Here is a 19,263-nt window from a genome sequence, read left to right as displayed (position 1 = left end):
TTTGTGTAGTAAGTACTCAATAAAGAGTTTTAATTGGATAAAAAAGTCAAGATTTAAAGATATGCATAGAAAAAAAAACTAAAAAACAAACAAACAAAAAAGATATGCATAGGATATAGACTGAATACCAAAAAATATTCACATACTAAGCCTACACAATATTAAACATAACACATCCTGTAGGGGCACCTGGGTGGCTCTGTTGGTTAAGCAACTGCCTTTGGCTCAGGTCATGATCCTGAAGTCCTGGGATTGAGTCCCACATTGGGCTCCCAGCTCAGCAGGGAGTCTGCTTCTTCCTCTGACCCTCTCCCCTCCCATGCTCTCTCTCTCACTCTCTCTCTCAAATAAATAAATAAAATCTTTCAAAAAAAATAGAACACATACTATAAGGGTACAGAAGGTATAAGTATAATAGATTTGATAACCTTTAAGATCTTATCTGATGATACAAGGTCTGTGAATTCTTGTACAATAGTAAGTGATAAATTGCTGTACAATAATAAATGACATGTTTACCTGTTCATCTCAGTTCTCTGAATCAATGAATATCTAGTTTACTAAAGTATGAAAGTATTTTACTTTCATACTTTACATTAATTTATATACTTTACATTACTAAAGTATGAAAGTATAGTGAACACAATGTGGAAATGGGAAGAGCTCTGGACTTGAGACCAACAGATATCAGTTCTATCTCAGGCTCTAATTCATATTAGTTTTATTCTAACAATTCACCAGCCAACTCAAGCATCAATCTCTATAGGTATAAAGAATGCATTGGACAATATGATCTCAAAGATCCCTTCTAATTCTAGGATTCTAAATATTACAGATGATTTAGGAACAAAAGGCAGTTTGACCAAGTATTAATCAAGTATGAAAGTAGTTTTTAGATAATCTTACTGTTTGTTCCCAAAAGAAAAACTAAAGAAATCTTCTGAATTAAGGAAAATGTCTATTAATAATTTGTATAAAGTTATATTAATTATCACAACCCAAATACAGTGATTATAAACTTTTGTTTTAATGCATTTGCTTTTAACTTTTCAAACAGAAGTGAAGATGGCCAGGTTTTTACAATAAGTAGTTTAAAGAGACACAGCAGTCACATAAGGAAACTCTGTAAATAATCGCAGTGGAGAAAGACAAGTTGGCCTAGACATCATTGAAATAGCGGTACATTAGACAGAGGCTACTCCTAACATTGGAAATGTCATCACATGGAAAGTTCAGCTCAGATGCACCGATCCAAAATTGGTGCACCAATATTATTTTTGTATCATAATTTAAAATAATTTTAACACTAATTTATCACATCAGTGAAAGTGATTTATAAATATTTCATCATATAGCAAAAGAAATGAATGGAAGTGAGGAAGTACTGGCTTTGTTTCACACAATTTAACTGATTAAAGAACATAGGTCTAATGCTTTACAGAAAGTCACATACAAATAAGATAAGGTCAGGGTCAGGATCCACTTAAAATCCATTAAAATGTCATGAAGTCATTGCTCCACTACACATGAGAAGGTAATTGTGCTGTCAGGCAATAAAGAAAAATATCCTTACAAGGAGATATAGAGACTTGCAGAGTCTTTAAGACTAGAGAATACATAAACACTTGTACATTCATGTGCTTAATACATACATCCTTACTTACTTATTATTAATACATTAATTTTTTTAATTAGAAGACATAGTGTCTAATGAAACCCTATTTAAGTTCCTAGTTGAACTTAATTCACTTCAAGTGAATTAACGGTGTGGGGGGGAACTTTGTTCAAAACGGTAGATGGAACTTTTATATTTATGTCCTTTCCCAGTTAACTTTACTTTAAAGTGATATTGAAGGGATATGTAACAACAGGTGAGCAGAATGGAGCTATTTATGAGATCTTTATATACCTCTAGAAGACAGAAAGCATATGATAAAGTGGTACTATTACTAAAGGATAGAAAAACTGTGACCTAGAGAATATGGGGGTAAGACAGCATTTGGTGAGGAGAAAGTCAATATGTACTGCAAACCTACAGGAGGTTCAGAACTGGGGATGCCAGTAACTATAAAAAGTGGAAGATTAATTTAAAGTCAGTAGTTGGAATAATTGGCTCACTCCACTTATCACAACTGAATATAAAACACTTGGCAGCAACTTTTTAATTCTAAGATCAAAAATTAACCTTTATGGGTGGCTCTATGTCTGGAAATAATCATCATAAAACCAGCTATCATAAGACCATCTATATTCTGATATTTAGGGATCCAAGTATGTAGCAATCCAATTTTCTGACTTTATTCCAAGCAGTCTGGCAATCAGCAAATACCTCACACATCAGAGAAACTCATAGCCATGAGTCCACATAAATGGACAACCAAAGTTCACAGGAAAGTTTAGAAAAGTACAAAATATGAAAAAAACCAAAGTGAACAAATAAATGACCCCAGGGAAACAATTCACAGAAGAGAATAGAACATTAAAAAAATATATATAATAGGGTCATTAGACTCTGGTAAAGAATATACTGTACCCAAAAAAAAAAAAAAAAGAATATACTGTACCCATCATATAAAAATAGGATTCTCTGACAAAAGAATAATCAGAGGGCGCCTGGGTGGCTCAGTGGTTAAAGCCTCTGCCTTTGGCTCAGGTCATGATCCCAGGGTCCTGGGATCGAGCCTCACATAGGGCTCTCTGCTCAGCAGGGAGCCTGCCTCCTCCTCCTCCTCTCTCTCTCTGCCTGCCTCTCTGCCTACTTGTGATCTGTCTGTCAAATAAAAAAAAAAAAAAAAAAATCTTTAAAAAAAAAAAAAGAATAATCAGAGAACAAAACTGATCTCCTAGCAATTAATAATTTATTGCCTCCAAATAATTCATTATGAAGTTTGGAATATAAAGTCAAAGATATTTCTCAAGAACTTATAAAAGATAAAATAAATAGAAGAAGAAACGTGGGGACAGAATATCAAACTAATACAAATTTCTAGGAAGCATGAAGAGAGAAAATACTAGGAAGAGAATTAAAAATAGTAGACAATCACTTTGGAGAGATAAAGTTTACAGATTAAAAGGGCTAACTGAGGAGTTAACTGTGAAAAAGATATACATTTAGAAAACTATTGTAAAATTTTAGTATGGCAAGGAAAAAGAGATTGTAAACTGATTAACTGATTAACTACAAAGGAATAATAATCAAACTAGTATCAGACTTCTTCACATAATTGGATCCTAGAAGAATGTGGTACAATACCCTCAAAGTTGACCAGTCTTCATACTGGAACACATAGAGATAGAAAGGGAGTGGTGGACAGAAAATTCATCACTACGCAGGTTAAGGTGTGAGAGTATTACTTTACACATAGTCTTTTTAAAGGAAGTTCCTTAAGTGTGAGTTGCAGAAAAATGAAAGTGCAAATGGACAAACTAACACAAAAAGAGGAAGATGGATGTATAGAATGTAGAAAAAAGAGAATTGAAACCTTGTGAGTCACAGATATGTACCAGAATATTTTACAATCAGCCAAGATTGAAGCAGGACAATAAAGGGTAGAGATGGGAATTATTTCATGAGGAAAAAACGGAATTTCATAGGTTTGTTATTTTGAGAATTTTAAAGAACATAAAAGCGACAAAAAAAAAGTCACTTTAAACTTCAGTAAAGATATAAATAGTGGAATGAATGAATGAATGAAACTAGATAGAAAAGAAAATGTTATCACACCATAACGTGGTTCCATGGTAAGTACTATTTAGGTGGACATGAATAAGAAACACCTCATACTGCCTGTCAGTTTTAAAAAGTAAGCTATAGATGAAGACCAGAAGCATTATTTATTGTAGAACTGAATAAAATGTAACCAACCTTAACAACATGTAAGAAAATGCTCACATGACTGAAGAGAGAAAGTTGGAGAACTGAAGAAAAGGTTGTGGGTGGGAATAACATACAGATCCTACAAAATGAGAATTCTAAGGAGGCTGGCTATTGTTGATGGCATAACGAATAAGAGTATAAGAAAATTTACAACAGAAACAAAACTAAAAATAATAATCATTACCCTTTTTTTTTTTTTTAAGATCTTGTTTATTTGAGAGAGAGAGAGAAGCAATAGAGAAAAAGGGCATGAGCAGGGCGTGGGAGGGCAAAGGGTGAAGCAGACTCCTCTCTGAGCAGGGAGCCTGATGCAGGGCTGGGATCAGGATCAGAGCTGAAGGCAGACCCTTAATGAACTGAACCACCCAGGTGCCCCAGTAATCTCACTTTACGGAGAAAGAAGATTGAGAATAAGTTAAATATTGTATGAATTCTCTGCTTCCACCTATCATTCTGTGAGCACAAAAGATCACCTCTGAAATTGATTAAGAAATATTAACATAGATTTACCCGTGTTTAAAAGTAGAGAGTGGGGAAGGAGATGGGTGGCTCAGTCAGGTGGACAAAAGACTCTTAATTTCAGCTCAGGTCATGATCTCAGGGTGGGTCATGGGATCCAGCCAAGAGCTGGGCTCTGCCCTGGGCATGGAGCCTGCTCCGGATTCTCTTTCTCCCTCTTTCTCTGTCCCTCCCCTGCTCTCCCTCTTTCTTTCTCTTAAAAAAAAAAAAGAAAAGAAAGAAAGAGAGAGCCAGAGAAATGTCATTTCTTTTATTATAAGTCCACGTGTACTATTTGATTTTTTAAATTGGTGCTTTGTGGGGCGCCTGGGTGGCTCAATGGGTTGAGCCTCTGCCTTAGGCTCAGGTCATGATCTCAGGATCCTGGGATTGAGCATCGGGCTCTCTTCTTAGCGGGGAGCCTGCTTCCCCCTCTTTCTCTGCCTGCCTCTCTGCCTACTTGTGATCTCTCTCTCAAATAAATAAATAAAATCTTAAAAAAAAAAAAAGTTTAGATTTACAGAAAAGTGACAAAGATAGTATAGAGTTCTCATACACTTTCATTCTGTTCCTTCCAGTGTTAACATTTTACATTACCATGGTACATTTGTCAGAACTAAGAAACTGACATTGAAACATTACTGTTAACTGAACTCCAGATTTTGTTTGGATTTCACCAAGTTTTTCATAAAGTCCTCTTTATGTTCCAGATCTAGAATCCAAGGTCATACAATGCATTTAGTTTTCAGGCCTCCCTAGTCTTCTTTGGTCTGTAGCAGTTTCTCCATCTTTCCTTGTTTTTCATGACCTTGACAATACTAAGGAGTACTGGACAGGTATTCTGCATAGTGACTTCTAATTTTGTTTTGTCTGTTGTTTTCTTACTATTAGTCTGTGGTTATGGGTTTTGGAAAGAACAGGTGAAGTACCCTTCTCTTCACATTATTTCTGAAACATGCTCTCTAAATTATATCACTCATGATGTTAATCTTAATTACTTGCTAAAGTAGTGTTTTCCGTGGTTCTCTACTGTGTAGTCACTATTTTCTCTTTTGTTGCTCTGTCCTTTGGAAGTGAGTTATTAAGTCTAGGCCACCAGCATGTGTGAGGACAGGAATGAATCTTCACCTCCCGAGGGTGTAGTGACCACCCATTCTATTTGGAATTCTTCTGGGAGGAAATATTTTTCGCTTTCAACTATTTATTCATTCAGTCATTTATATCAGCATGGCTCATGTATACTTATTTTATGCTTTAGATTATAACCTAGTACTATGTTACTTATTTTGTTGCTGAAATTGTTCCAAGTGTGGCCATTTGGAACTCTTTTAAGTGGGATTTCTTTGAAGTTTCTCTATCATTTCATTTTTGAGTATTTCCTTACTTCTTGGAAATACAAGATGATCCAGGTTCTTTTGTTGACTTATTTTTGCCCTGATCTTAGAACCAGCCATTTCTCCTAAGTGCCCTGGTTCCTTTTTATTAGAGAATTGTATTCAGAAACCAAGGTCTAGATAATTAAGATGTGCTGGTTGTTACTGTGGTGTTATTGCTTCTAGGACTTCTCCACGTATACAGCTATTTATTATATGTGTGTATACTAATCCATGTATACATACTATATTAAGGTTTCCAGAAAAATAGAACCAGTAGGATGTATGCATTGTAGAAAGAGATTTATTTTAAGGAATTGACTCATGTCAATTTGCAGGCTGGTAAGTACAAAATCTTCAGGATAGGCCAATAGGGTAGGAGACCCAGAGAAGAGCCCATGTTTCAGCTCAAGTTTGAAGGACATCTGCTACAAAATTCCCTTCATGCTCAAGAGAGGTCAGTCTTTTATTTCACTTAAAATAATATCATATAGGTTCATCTATGTTATTACAAGTGACAAGATCTCATTCTTTTTATGGCTTAGTAATATTCCATTACACACACACACACACACACACACACACCCCACATATATATTTATATATATATATAATATACATTATATATAGTAATATTCCATTATATATATACACACACACCATATATATATATATACCACATCTTTATCCATTCATCTGTTGATGGGCACCTAAATTGGTTCCCTATCTTTGCTATTGTAAATAATGCTGCAATAAACATAGAGATGCATATAAAAAAAATAAGAGAGAGAGAGAAGGAGTCTTTTTGTTCTATTTAGGCTTTCAACTGATTGGATAAGGCCCACCCTCATTATAGAGGGTAATCTACTTTATTCAAAGGCCAGTAATTTAAATGTTAATTTTATCCAGAAACATTCTCACAGAAATATCCAGAATAATGTTTGACCAGATATCTTAGTACTGTGGTCCTGTCAAGTAAACACATAAAATTAATCACCACACATATATATCATAACTTTGTTTCCAATATAAATATATTTATATATTAAGCTAAACATGAGTTGATATTTATGTCTCTGGCTCTAATCCAGTCTCAATGTTATTTTTGCAAAAATGGGTTTTTATTTTTTATTAAATATTTAAGACATGAAACATCTTGACTTTAATTAGTAACTATGAAATTGAGAATATTAAATTATATATAATCAGAAAATGTTTGAAACTAGTGAAGCAGGGAAATAATCAATGACTCCTAATACATGTCAGATATTTCAAACTTTTTTTTTAAAAGATTTTATTTATTTATTTGACAGAGAGAGATCACAAGTAGAGAGGCAGGCAGAGAGAGAGGGGGGGGAAGCAGGCTCCCTGCTGAGTAGAGAGCCCGATGCAGGGCTCGATCCCAGGACCCTGAGATCATGACCTGAGCTGAAGGCAGAGGCTTTAACCCACTGAGCCACCCAGGCGCCCCAGATATTTCAAAATTTTTATTTGGTTTAAGCTACACAGTTATGGGAGGGAAACATCATTGGACAAGACAGGAATCTGAAGCTGAGAGAAAATAAAGAACTTGTTCAAGTTCTCATAGGATGTTAACTTAAAACAAGTAATAGATTTACAGGAAAGAAAATAGCACAATGCAGACAGCAGGAGAAGAAAATTAATTAACATTAATTAAGTTCCTAGGGCTGCTGTAGAAAGTGCCACAGACTGGGTGGCTTAAAACATCAGAAGTGTATTCTCTCACAGTTCTGAGGTTAGAAATCCAAATTCAAGGTATGTGCCTTGCTCCCTTTGCGCCCTGCATGAAGGAATCCTTCCTTGTCTCTTCCAGTTTCTGGTAGCCTCAGGTATTCCTGGGCTTATGGGAGCTTAATTCCGTCTATCACCGTATTTGCAAGGCCTTCTTCTTTTAAAGATACCACTCATATTGGACTAAGGCCTACTCTAATGACTTCCTATTTTGGTTATCTGCAAGGACTATTTCCATAAACTTTTTTTTTTAGATTTTATTTATTTATTTGACAGAGAGAGATCACAAGCAGGCAGAGAGGCAGGCAGAGAGAGAGGAGGAAGCAGGCTCCCTGCTGAGCAGAGACCCCCCGATTCGGGGCTCGATCCCAGGACCCTGAGATCATGACCTGAGCCGAAGGCAGCGGCTTAACCCACTGAGCCACCCAGGCGCCCCTGCAAGGACTATTTCCAAAAGGTCCTTTCACAGGTACAGGGGGTTAGGACTTCAACATATATTTTTGAGGAACATAGTTCAACCCGTAATTCCTCCCAAGTGATGCTGATATAATTCAGAAAGCCACTGAAATTGTAGTCAAGAGAATGTAGCCATGACCTACTAGGAGAGTGGACATCCCAGAGGATATAGCTGTGCACGATGGTGATGACCTAAAAAGAATCAGGAGGGACAGAGATTCTGTCTTTCCTATGTTTCATTCAGATTTATTTCCTTACCTAGCTTTCATTGTTTTCAAATCTTGATTGAGGTGTAGGCGTGTATATGCTAAAAATATAATTTATAAATGCTAACAGAGTTGTTCCTTGCTAAATTCCTTGGGATAATAGGATACAAACTGAACTAATACAGCTCTCTGTTAGAAATTATCAGAATGGGGAATAATGTTATTTCCCTGCACCTCCAGCTTACTTTGGAATTATATGAAGCAAAATTTTGATCCCCTATATGCTTCCATGTTTCAGCAGCAGGCATGGGGATTTTTGAATCAGAGATGAGGGTGAGTAGACAATACAAGAGGAAAGAGACAGTAGGTGTAGGTGCCAAGGTAGCTGACTGTATTTATTTGTAACATCATGTAAGGAATATTTCAGGAGAGCACCTGGGTGGCTCAGTGGGTTAAGCCTCTGCCTTCGGCTCAGGTCATGATTCCAGGGTTCTGGGGTCGAGTCCCACATTGGGCTTTCTGCTCGGCGGGGAGCCTGCTTCTCCCTCTCTCTCTGCGTACTTCTGCCTACTTGTGATTTCTATCTCTGTCAAATAAATAAATAAATCTTTAAAAAAATATTTCAGGAAATGCTATTATACTGTACATTATTTGGGTTAAACTATTGTACAAATTGGCAAGTTCATGAAGTATGGATTATTAATGTGATTTGATTAATCACCAGGTTGCGATGTCTGAGGAAAGTAGATTTTTTTAAAAAAGATTTTATTTATTTATTTGAGAGAGTAAGAATGAGAGAGAGCACAAAATGTTTGGGAGGAGAAGAGGGAAAAACAGACTCCCCACTGAGTGGGGAACCTGACACGGGGCTCCACCCCAGAATCCTGAGATCATGACCTAAGCTAAAGGTAGATGCTTAATCGACTGAGCCACCCAGGCGCCCCAGAAAGTAGATTTATATTTAAGTTTCTGTCTGTTTGTGATATCTTATCTTAAAAATGGTGAAACTGAGCAGTGGAGAGATTATTTCTTTCAACTCTAAATATTTAAACTTTAAAAGCAAAGAACATTTGTTTGCCCTTCCAAATATAAGATTAAAACATGACACATTCGAAACTCCACTAAATGTTAACAGTGCATTGTTTAATGACTCATTGTTTAAAGCTTACTTTCTCCATTAAAAGTAATTTCTTATGTTTAATTTGTAGATACTCCCACCATATTTTGGTTTGATTCAAATCGTTATCCCAAGTAAAATCTTTAAAAGACTGATAAAGAAAGAATTGAAAAAAAAAAAGAATGAAAACAACAGATGATTATGGGTTTAGAGAGTTTTAAATGAAAATGGAAGGCAAAAAGAATCAAAATGCATATTCTATATAAATATGTCATGTAACCAAAATGTACCCCAGGGGATACATAAGGTATATAAAGAACATAAATCCCATGGAGAAGCAATATACTGTGACCAAAGGCTACACACACTCAAGAGATTTAAATTAAATGGAATTCAAATAATGAAGTATTTTCTAATATTAAAGACTGTTGCTCTGTAGGAAACTTTTCACTGGTCTCTCTATACGCACATAGACAAATGACAACATTAATAAATGGATGCGTTAATCTAATTTATACCTCAAAATTGAGTTATGTCTTTAGTCTGCCTATGTTGTAATAAAATTACAGTATATTTTTGTGTTTGTTCTTAAACACTGCAGATCCAGGGTCAGAATATTCCTAAAAGCTTTTAATAGGACGCTTTTTCAAAATATATGCATGTGTATTGGTGTTTGAGGGGTGGGCTTTTTAAAATCAGGAAGAAGAATAGTTCACATTGAAAATAGAAGTTCTCTAGAAGAAATCTCACCCATATAGTGAATTTTCTGGAGCTACAGGTGTACATTTTTTGCCTTCTAAGTTATCAAGGAGAAAAATATCCAGTAATAGCACTTGATTCTATGGCACAGCTCAATGCTTCTCAATAAGGTTTACTTTTGTAAAATTTTCGTATTTTCCATAATTATGAAGTACAAATGATTTTTTCCCATTTGATATGGATTTGCTGTAGATAAAAGCAAAGAATATACCATATATTCCTGAAATAACATGCTTATAATTACAAAAGTTTTATATTAATTTCTTTCATTGCATTTTAAAACTAAATGTTTAGTATTACAGATGATATCTATTGATGATCTCTATTATAACTCTATTTATTGATTTATTTTAGAGCTCAAGCAAGGGGTTGGGGTGGCAGAGGGAGAGGGAGAGAGAGAATCTTAAGCAGGCTTCATGCCCAACCTGGAGACCGATGCAGGGCTGGATCTCTCAACCCTGAGATCATGACCTGAGCCAATATCAAGAGTCAGACACTTTACCAACTGAGCCACCCAGGCACGCCTGTAACTATTCATTTAAATCATAGCTATTTTTTTGAAAATCAATGTATAATCTTTTTTTAACTTGAATGTATTAGGGTAACATGTTGATTGAAGGAATCTTTTGGATAAACTGAAGAATCCTTTGATAAAGCAAGTTTTTATTAGCTTTCAAGAATTAAAACAAGAATTAATAATGCCATTATTAATCCATTAGTTAATGCCAGATTTTCAATTTATGAGATTATTTCAAATGATATATACTTTAGAAATAAAAAAATGGAGATGGAAATCTGCAAATTGATAGATTAAAATATGAAAATGCAATTAGAAAATTGATTTTTTTTAGAAAATTGATTTCTTAAAAGATGATATTCTTGTTTGTTCAAATTAAGACCTTGATAAAAGGCTGTAATGAAACAAATCTATAATGAAACATGAGAAGAAATACATCCAATTTCTGAAAACAGGTTTTTTATTTTCTCTTTCTAATGCCAAGAAGTGCTGCTACTAGTTTCTTTTTAATCTGCTTTTATTTTTATGTTTAATGAGACAAGATTTTCAGGGAATCTTATTCTAAATTTTAAATGGAGCACTAAAAACATATTTTCCAAATTTTAAGACTTAAATGAAAATAGAATTCAAGATTAATGCATACCACCTGTTCCTATAGTAGTTGATTATCAAGAATCAGCCAGTTCAAATATTCCCAACGTTTTTACAAACTTAAATTAAAATTCAGATATGGCCTAACGGGGAAAACACAACATAATTACCATTGAAAGTAAAGTTATGAGCCTTGGAAAATGGTTACTTAAGAAGCCTAAGAAATTTCATGTGTTTGAATGCAACATTAACAGTGACAACACTAACAGTGAAAATATTTTATTTAGGCTTTTTAAGGTCCACAGAACATCATTGAAAGAAAAGTTTGGTTTAATTAATTGAGTGACCATTTGTCCAGCAGTCACTATGTGACAAGATTAGCTTTGCTGCTGGCTACAAAACATCTAAGATTCCTATGTTCTGCTCTGTAGAGTTTGGCCATCAATGAAAAAAATGTTCACACAACTGTAGTATTAAATGATATGGCAGAGGGATAAACAAATTTTGGGGAATACAGAAATAAAGGAGTAAGTGTTAACACACATTATGGTATCTAATTAACAAAGCAACCTAACAGTAATTATTATAATTCTCATTTTGTAAATAACAAAACACTGGCAATCAAGCAATACTCCAAATTATATAGGTAGCAAGTTATGTATCAGAGATGTAAATAAAAATTTATTTGACATCAAAACTGGTAAAGTTACCAATCTACATATAACATCCAGGACTTGACTGTTTTTGCCTAGGATTGTAGAAAAGGAATGTTCTACATAGAGGATTTATTTGAGGAGAGTTTCAGTGAATAAGAAAGAATTTGCCAGGTGGGTGAAATAGGGAAAATAGCATGTGCAAAACCACAGAAGTGTTAGGAGACATGATATGATCAGAGAATTGTAAGGTAAAGCATTTATTTGATACATATGAAATTTAAGTCGCCAGAGGAAGGAATGGGTAAGAGGGAGTGAGGGATTAATACCAACAAAGCAGTGAAAGGGAATGTAAGAGCCATGAAAATAAGCTGGAACTTTATCCTTCAGTAAAGAACAAAAGATTTTTCCATAACCCTTGTGACAATTAGCATAACAGGTGATTTGTGAGTTGTAATTTTAAAACCAGACTTGACCTTCCCTGATATTGATGAATCTCATGTTATTTAGGCTTGAGTCCACTGTGCAAATTTGTTTCTGGATTAGCATTTACTAAATTTACCTAAGTAACAAACTCAACATTTGAAAGGAATAAAACCAGCTTATATATCTATAAAAGTACTTAGATGGATGATGAAAGAATTTGCATGAATTTTTGTTTAATAATTGTGTGGTCCTTTACCTACCCAATTTATTATCGGTTCCCTATTCCACCTATATTCCCTAAATCCTCCTCCAGCTATATGCCAGTCTTTTCATTAATCATCAGAGTTCTGGCATTCTGATAGATACCAAGGAGGATTAGACAGTGACTTGCTCTCAAGCTGTCTAGAATTTCATGATGAAGATGGTATGTCTGCATTTATCATTCAGATCTCTGAGACTGTTACAGGTGTCCAACAATAACAGAAAACCTTCTTACCTTAGAAGAGGTAAGGGTCTCCGCTTCCCCTTCCTATTTATTGGACTATTAGATTGATGCACAAAAGCAGTGAAAAACAGGAAATATATGGACTCTGGAACAGGCAGATCTGAATTCATTGCCTCGGGGGTGGGTTTAGGAAGGGGAATGGTGCCTCAAATTTCTGAACTGGCCTTCTTTTTCGCACAATGGAGATACTTATATCTGCTTTTTTAAATACTAAAAGAAGTACTCTTTGTAACATATTTAATAAATAATGCATACTCTTTCGAGCATACTAACCCCCTCATGCCACCCCATCTGAATTTCAGTGAGCTCATTGCAATGGACACAGTCCATCAAGGAAAATTATTTCATTGAAATGTATCTTGAGAGTTGCATGTTTTAACTTATGTTTGTTAAAAAGTAAAAATTATATATCCTTCTTTAGAGTTGTTAAATATCACCTGGAATTTCAAAGCATTAAGTATAGTGACAAAAAATAAGTAAGTAAAATAAGGAGTTGATCCTTTTCAAATTTACTATACAGCTCTATCTTCTTGAAATTACTGGTTAAAAAAGACAACTGAATTTACCATATGATTTTCATCATGAGAGTGCCTCTACTAGGATGTGGAAGTTGCTGTTTACACAATTTAATTCTCTATTTTCTAGTTAACCATTTAAAGTCTGCAAAGAGTAGAAAAATGGTAAAATCTGAAGACTACATGGAAAAGGCCTTTGACCATGTTGAAGGGCTGTAGATGGGAGTCAATTAGCCGTAACTAACAGTCCTGAATTCATTACTCCAGCTGGTTATTATTTTTGAGCCTCATTACACACAGCTGACAATCAGAGGCACTTACACAGCCCTGTCCTGGGTCTCCTGTGAAAATAAAATGGAAGCGTTTTTGTACTCCCAGGTGAAGAGAGAAAGAGAGCTTTAGATATAAGAGGGCCATAAAAACAGTTTGCCTTTCTTTACAGAAATCTTACTGTGGATGCACTATATATATTCAACTAATAAACATTATCTATTAAATAACAGTGGGTTACTTTGCAACTGTAGTTGTAAGGTTCATCTTAAAGACATATGTTCCTGGGGTGCCTGGGTGGCTCAGTGGTTAAAGCCTCTGCCTTTGGCTCAGGTCATGATCTCAGGGTCCTGGGATCAAGCCCCGTGTTGGGCTCTCTGCTTGGCGGGGAGCCTGCTTCCCCCTCTCTCTCTGCCTGCCTCTCTGCCTACTTGTGATCTCTGTCTGTCAAATAAATAAAAAGAATCTTAAAAAAAAAAAAGACATATATCCCCCCATAGAGGTTCACATGAAATGTTATAATAAAGACAAAACAGAGTTTTCATTTTATACCTGTGAGAAAAGGGTGAGTGATCGCAACACTCTTAGGACTTGGTCAGGTGAAAATACCAAAAAAGTAAAATCACTAACAGACATTTCTACTGAAATTCTTTATAATTCTATTTTTACATTTGAAATATTATAATATGTAAACATTAGAAATGATGTGCTCTTATTTTGGTTGAAATACAGCACTTCATGATGTTTGAGATGTTGAAAGGTATTTAAAAAATGCTGAAGAATTAAACTTTGAACTTTGTTAATTGCTTATAGTTCACCTGGTTTAAAATTACAAAGGTGAAAAGAGGGAAACAATGAAAATTCTCTCTCAGGCCAGTTTTCCTCTCCAGGACTGTTTTATTTGTTTGCTTAATGCCAGTGACCCTACAGATTGAGAAGCCTAGTCTAGTACCTATCAACAGAGAAAGAGATCAAGGGTCAGGGATATAAATTAGCAATGTGTTAAGAATGAAAGTAGAGATACAGTCATCTTACTGTAAAATAAAGAATGATCTTAATGAAGGAAATACTAAAGCGTATCAACTATGCAGAGAGTAATTGCACACACAGATTTCTAGGCCAGACCTGTTTGACCAGCTTGGTCCCAGAGCGGCTAAGGTAACTGGAGGAGAAGAAAGGCTGATGTAAACAAAGCAAATAAGCATTTGAGGTAGAGACTTCCAAAGATACAGTTCAGGAATTTTAAAGTGCTAGCATCTGGAAGTTGAGAAGAGGAGGAAGATCAAGAGGAAACACTTGCTCAGGTTCATATTCAAGACCCTAAGGCGGTGAGTCAGTCATGCTTGAGTTTCTCTTTCTGTTCCAGTATTTACTATCCATGTGTGACTTTGGACAAAGTTTCAGTGTTCTCATTTGTGAGATAGTAACGTAATTAAAAAACGCTGCTCATAATACACAAAGGGCTTGGAATATGTACGGTCTATATATTTGTTTCCTGAGACAAATATTAGTTATGACAATAAGGAAACAACTTTTGATCTCTGGAGGATTGAGGTTCTCTTGTTAGATGAAGTGGATTCATATAGAGCATCTATATGATGGAGAAAAATACGAGAATGGTCTATTTTCTTTAAATTTGAAACAAGAGAATTCATAGCTGCCTAACTCGTAAGGAATAGTTGGGTACATTGCTGGAAATCTGTCAAGAGCTTAAAGTAAATGGCTTTTTTTCAGGATCACCAAAAATATAAAATATTTAATATTAATTAAATATAAAATATTTAAAATAAGGCCACTTGAGCAAAGCAACCTCAGTGTGTAAGATGTTTCTTTAACATCTTAATAAAAATGACTCTAAGTATTTTAAGTTGGATGTTTTTCCCAAGACACCTTGATGAGGGCAAACTGTAATTAGTGGCCTCTAAATTGAATTGTGTCATTACTCCTGTGCCTCTATTTAGTGTCCTCCTTTCCCAAACTAGCTTGCTCAGTTAGCTCATATTATTTCCCTCCTATCAGGAAAGAGTCAAAAACTCATCCTGGAGAAGTGGCACTGGCCACCAAAGTTTCTTATAAAGGTACTGTTGCATTAAGGTGGTTTAGATTTCTAAGTAGTTTGGAGAAATGGGGGTAGAGATGAGTCTTACTAGGGGCAATTATTGCCACTCTTAAAATTTCACTTGTATGGCCCAAGTTTCAGGCAAGCATGAGCATTCATTTCATCAGTGTGCTTGAATCTGCCTTGGCTAATGCCTATCAGTAATTTCATGACTTATTTTGAGGTGAGTCCAATGGTAAATGTCTCAGTATTAAGCAAATAGCATTCAGTTAAATACATTGAATAGAAGTTTATTTAGGCAAGGTAGAGGGAATCACAGTATAAGTTGCATAGACTACAACTAAATCTAAGCTATTTGTCATAGTTTCCAAAGCCTTGTGAACATGTGTGAAACATGGATTTAATCCTTTGGATATTTGAAAATTGAGATAGTAGTAAACTTTGAAAACTTGTAAAACTTGTAAAAGTAGTAAACTTGTAAAAACGCCATTTGATATGCATTTCACCTTGCCTTTCTTTATCTTGGTTCCCTGAAACTTCAAGGTAAAATGTATAAATATATTCTACTTTATACAGATGTACAGATCAATCAGTGTCTAATGGTTACACATTTCTCAATTAACAATTATATAATTTGTGTGAATGCTCACAGCAATCTTCTTTCTAATGATTTACTCTCCTCCCTCCTTAATTGATAAATGCTGACTCAGACATTAGTGCTCAATATAGAGGGTCTTGATCGGTTTCAGAATTATTTCAGAGAAATGTGCTTGGTGTTTCTTCATGTTTGCATCTGCTCTTTAAAACTGTCAGATGTTTTGTGGTTAAATTCATTATCATAAACTTAAGGAGCTGTTCACACTTATTGCACTAATCACAAAAATAGTTTAACTGTATTAAACTTTAAAAAGTAACCCATCCATTGAATTAGCAATTTCTTTCATAAACATAGACATTTGAAGATAACATTTGCCCTGGAACATAATTTAGTTTTGAAATTTGCATCCTTTTGAACTCTTAAAATTACATTTTATATCATCCCTTCATAGCTCATCTGTACAGAAAGAGTTAAAGACAGGTTTATGCCAACTGGACATAACAGGTAGTGCTTGAAAGATATGTCTTAATCACCTGTTCACTTCCTCTCACCTGATATTTAATTCAACTGGCCCACACCAGCAATGATTTTGCACTCTCAGAAGTATTTTCTGTGATTCAGTTTGTAAGAATTTAGTGATCTGCTTTATTTCATAAAGAAAATTATAAGGAACAAGATGGAGAAATCACATTCCATATTCTTTGTATAGTGACATCTGTGGGCTGTTATAGCCCACCGTGATTTATTTTTAAACAATACCTGCTCATTTTATTGGGGGGGGGGTGTCAAAGCTCATTTGTCCTCCTGTTTAAATATCTACTCCACTGCGGTCCAGAGAAATAATTTTCACTTAAATATTAAAGTCAATTCCAGAGTGTAACAAGTTTTCCTGAAAGTAGTGTTGGAAATATATCCCTAATGTCTAGATTTGTACACTTCTATCTGTTGCCATAATTCAAACAGCCTTCTTCCACAGAATTGTGAAATAATTTCTTGTAATTATGTTTTGAGGCCAGCCTGGAGGGAAGTGTTCTGAATATGAGTCAATGTGTAGAGGTCAACAGAGTTACTGCCTTCGGGATATTAAGGAAACGCAATGGAAAACACCACCCATTAAAAGGGTAAACTGCGATGAGATAGTTGGTTTATCTCTACCGGTTTTAGAAAATCTGCTGCAGGAAAAGGATAAGACTCATGCCCTTTTACAAACGCATCTCTTTGCCTTAAAAGGATGCAGTGATCCTTTTCTGGGGGGGAAAAAAACTGCTTTGCACTTTGATATTTACGGCTAAGCAAATCCTGAATGCCTTCCAAGAGCTGCCGGTAACAAAATCCTTGGAGCTCACCCTAGGAGTTGCTCACTCCACCGCGGACCGCGGAAGGAGCAGAGTTAGCGAGCTGGTCCTCCGGCCTGCAGCGCGCATTCCTGCATCTCCCGGCAGCCAGTCCTGGGGTCGGCCCCGCCCGTCGGGCGGATCGCCGCCCGCCCTTGGGGCTCCCTGCCACCCTCTCGCGGGCGTGCTCTGGGTGGGGCCTCGCGGCGGCGGAGATGCAGCGGGTGTGCTGGGAGGGTGAGGCTAGCCGGCTGGGCGGTGCGCCCCGGCAGCCCGACCCGCGCGCCGCGTCGCTGTAATCGGACACCCGGGCGCTCGCCCCCGGTGCCCGGCCACTTTCCATTCACTCCGAAGTCCTTGATTGAGCGACGCGGAGTAGGGCTCCGGGTGCCACAGCACTGCGACGTTCAGGATTCCTTTACAAAGAAACTCAGAGGACCGGGAAGAAAGAATTTCACCGCTGGGACGCTCTAGAAATTAAAGTCTTCTGGGAAAAAGACTAGAGAGACACGCGGAGCCACACCGGTAGCAAATTGATGACTTTTACGCGCCGATCTCTTCCCATCTCGGTAAGCTGGATTCATTATTTTCGGCATTACAGATTTAGCAAAATATAACTTTTGGTTCCGTGTACCGACTTTTTTTTTTACACATCGGTGTGCTCAAGTCTGGACATTTTCCTAAGAGCACATGCAGTTTGTCAGGGCAGTGTTTCCCTTGCTGAGAGCCCTGCTTAAGTTGTTTCTTTAGGTTATGACACCTGCGGCGAGTTTAAAGTTGAGTATTTCAGTGCCTTCTAATGCAGGGTTGCTCGAGAGGACGTAAAATTCCTTGTCCTGCATGTTATTAGTGTTGAATCCGTAGAAGTGAAAACAAGCAGCATGTCTAAGTGTCTCAGTTAAAGGGAAGTTATAATATATTGCGGGGGGACGCACGTGTAAGACCCTTGGCTTTCCCTCACTTCTCATCTCCAGGTAGTCTTGAAATCACATTGCTATGTATACTCACTTCATTTGACTTGTCATTTCATTTCCACTATTATTCTTCGCAATTTTTAGCATATGTTACTTTTGGTGAGACATACCAGATAAAATACTAATAATAGCAATATGTAAAAATGTGTAAATATTATCCGCCTCCTTAATAAAGAGACAAAGGTTAGTCGTATTTATAGCCTTTTTTTTTTTTTTAAACCCTTAAGCCACAAAACCAGGGAGCAAATTAAGGGAAAGTTATCCCATAAAATCAATTTTCTTGTAAGTTAATTTAGGGATGACAAGGTGAAGAGGTTGTGGAAGCAGGAAGAAACTGTTTCATTTGAAAATTACCAACACAAACATCTCTAGGGTTTCCTCCATCTGTGTGGTAAAAGAGGCAAACAGTTTTTGTTTCTGTGTCTCATAACATATGTACCACCTAGGAAATCAACTGTTTAAAATGTTTAAATTGTTTAAAAAGGCATGTTTAATTTAACTGTGCTTTTTCTTCTGTGTTCATGAGGCAGTCTTTTCAATTTCTTGTGGCCTTTATTAAATAAAATAATGTTAAGATTTTAATATTAAAAGACACATAATAGTGAAGATGAGAATTATTGTAACCTGTAAAAATAAATTTCTAGATTAAACTCTGTCATTTTATTGTATAATTACATCGGACTCAAAATTAGATGATTTCTTTCATGGTCTTGGGTTTATTTTGCATATTGTGGCCAGTGGAGCTGCTGTGACTCTCTAGTTACCCATTACCTGATCTTCCTT

The 19,263-nt window shown here is 36.0% G+C and overlaps 1 protein-coding gene across 2 annotated transcripts in view; it reads left to right on the top strand.

The window, feature by feature from the left end:
* Positions 1–17,710: 17,710 nt before the first annotated feature.
* SEMA3C (semaphorin 3C) overlaps positions 17,711–19,263 on the top strand; it is a 205,004-nt gene continuing 203,451 nt past the window's right edge. The window contains exon 1 of one of the 2 annotated variants that reach the window (XM_047694856.1): positions 17,711–18,075. The gene's annotated coding sequence lies outside the window, so the exon portion shown is untranslated. The remainder of the gene's footprint in view (positions 18,076–19,263) is intronic. The other variant, XM_047694855.1, reaches the window with a different exon arrangement.

This window comes from Lutra lutra, chromosome 11 (assembly GCF_902655055.1).
Source record: "Lutra lutra chromosome 11, mLutLut1.2, whole genome shotgun sequence".
Lineage (NCBI taxonomy): Eukaryota > Metazoa > Chordata > Mammalia > Carnivora > Mustelidae > Lutra > Lutra lutra.
This window is presented reverse-complemented; position numbering and strand designations above follow the sequence as displayed.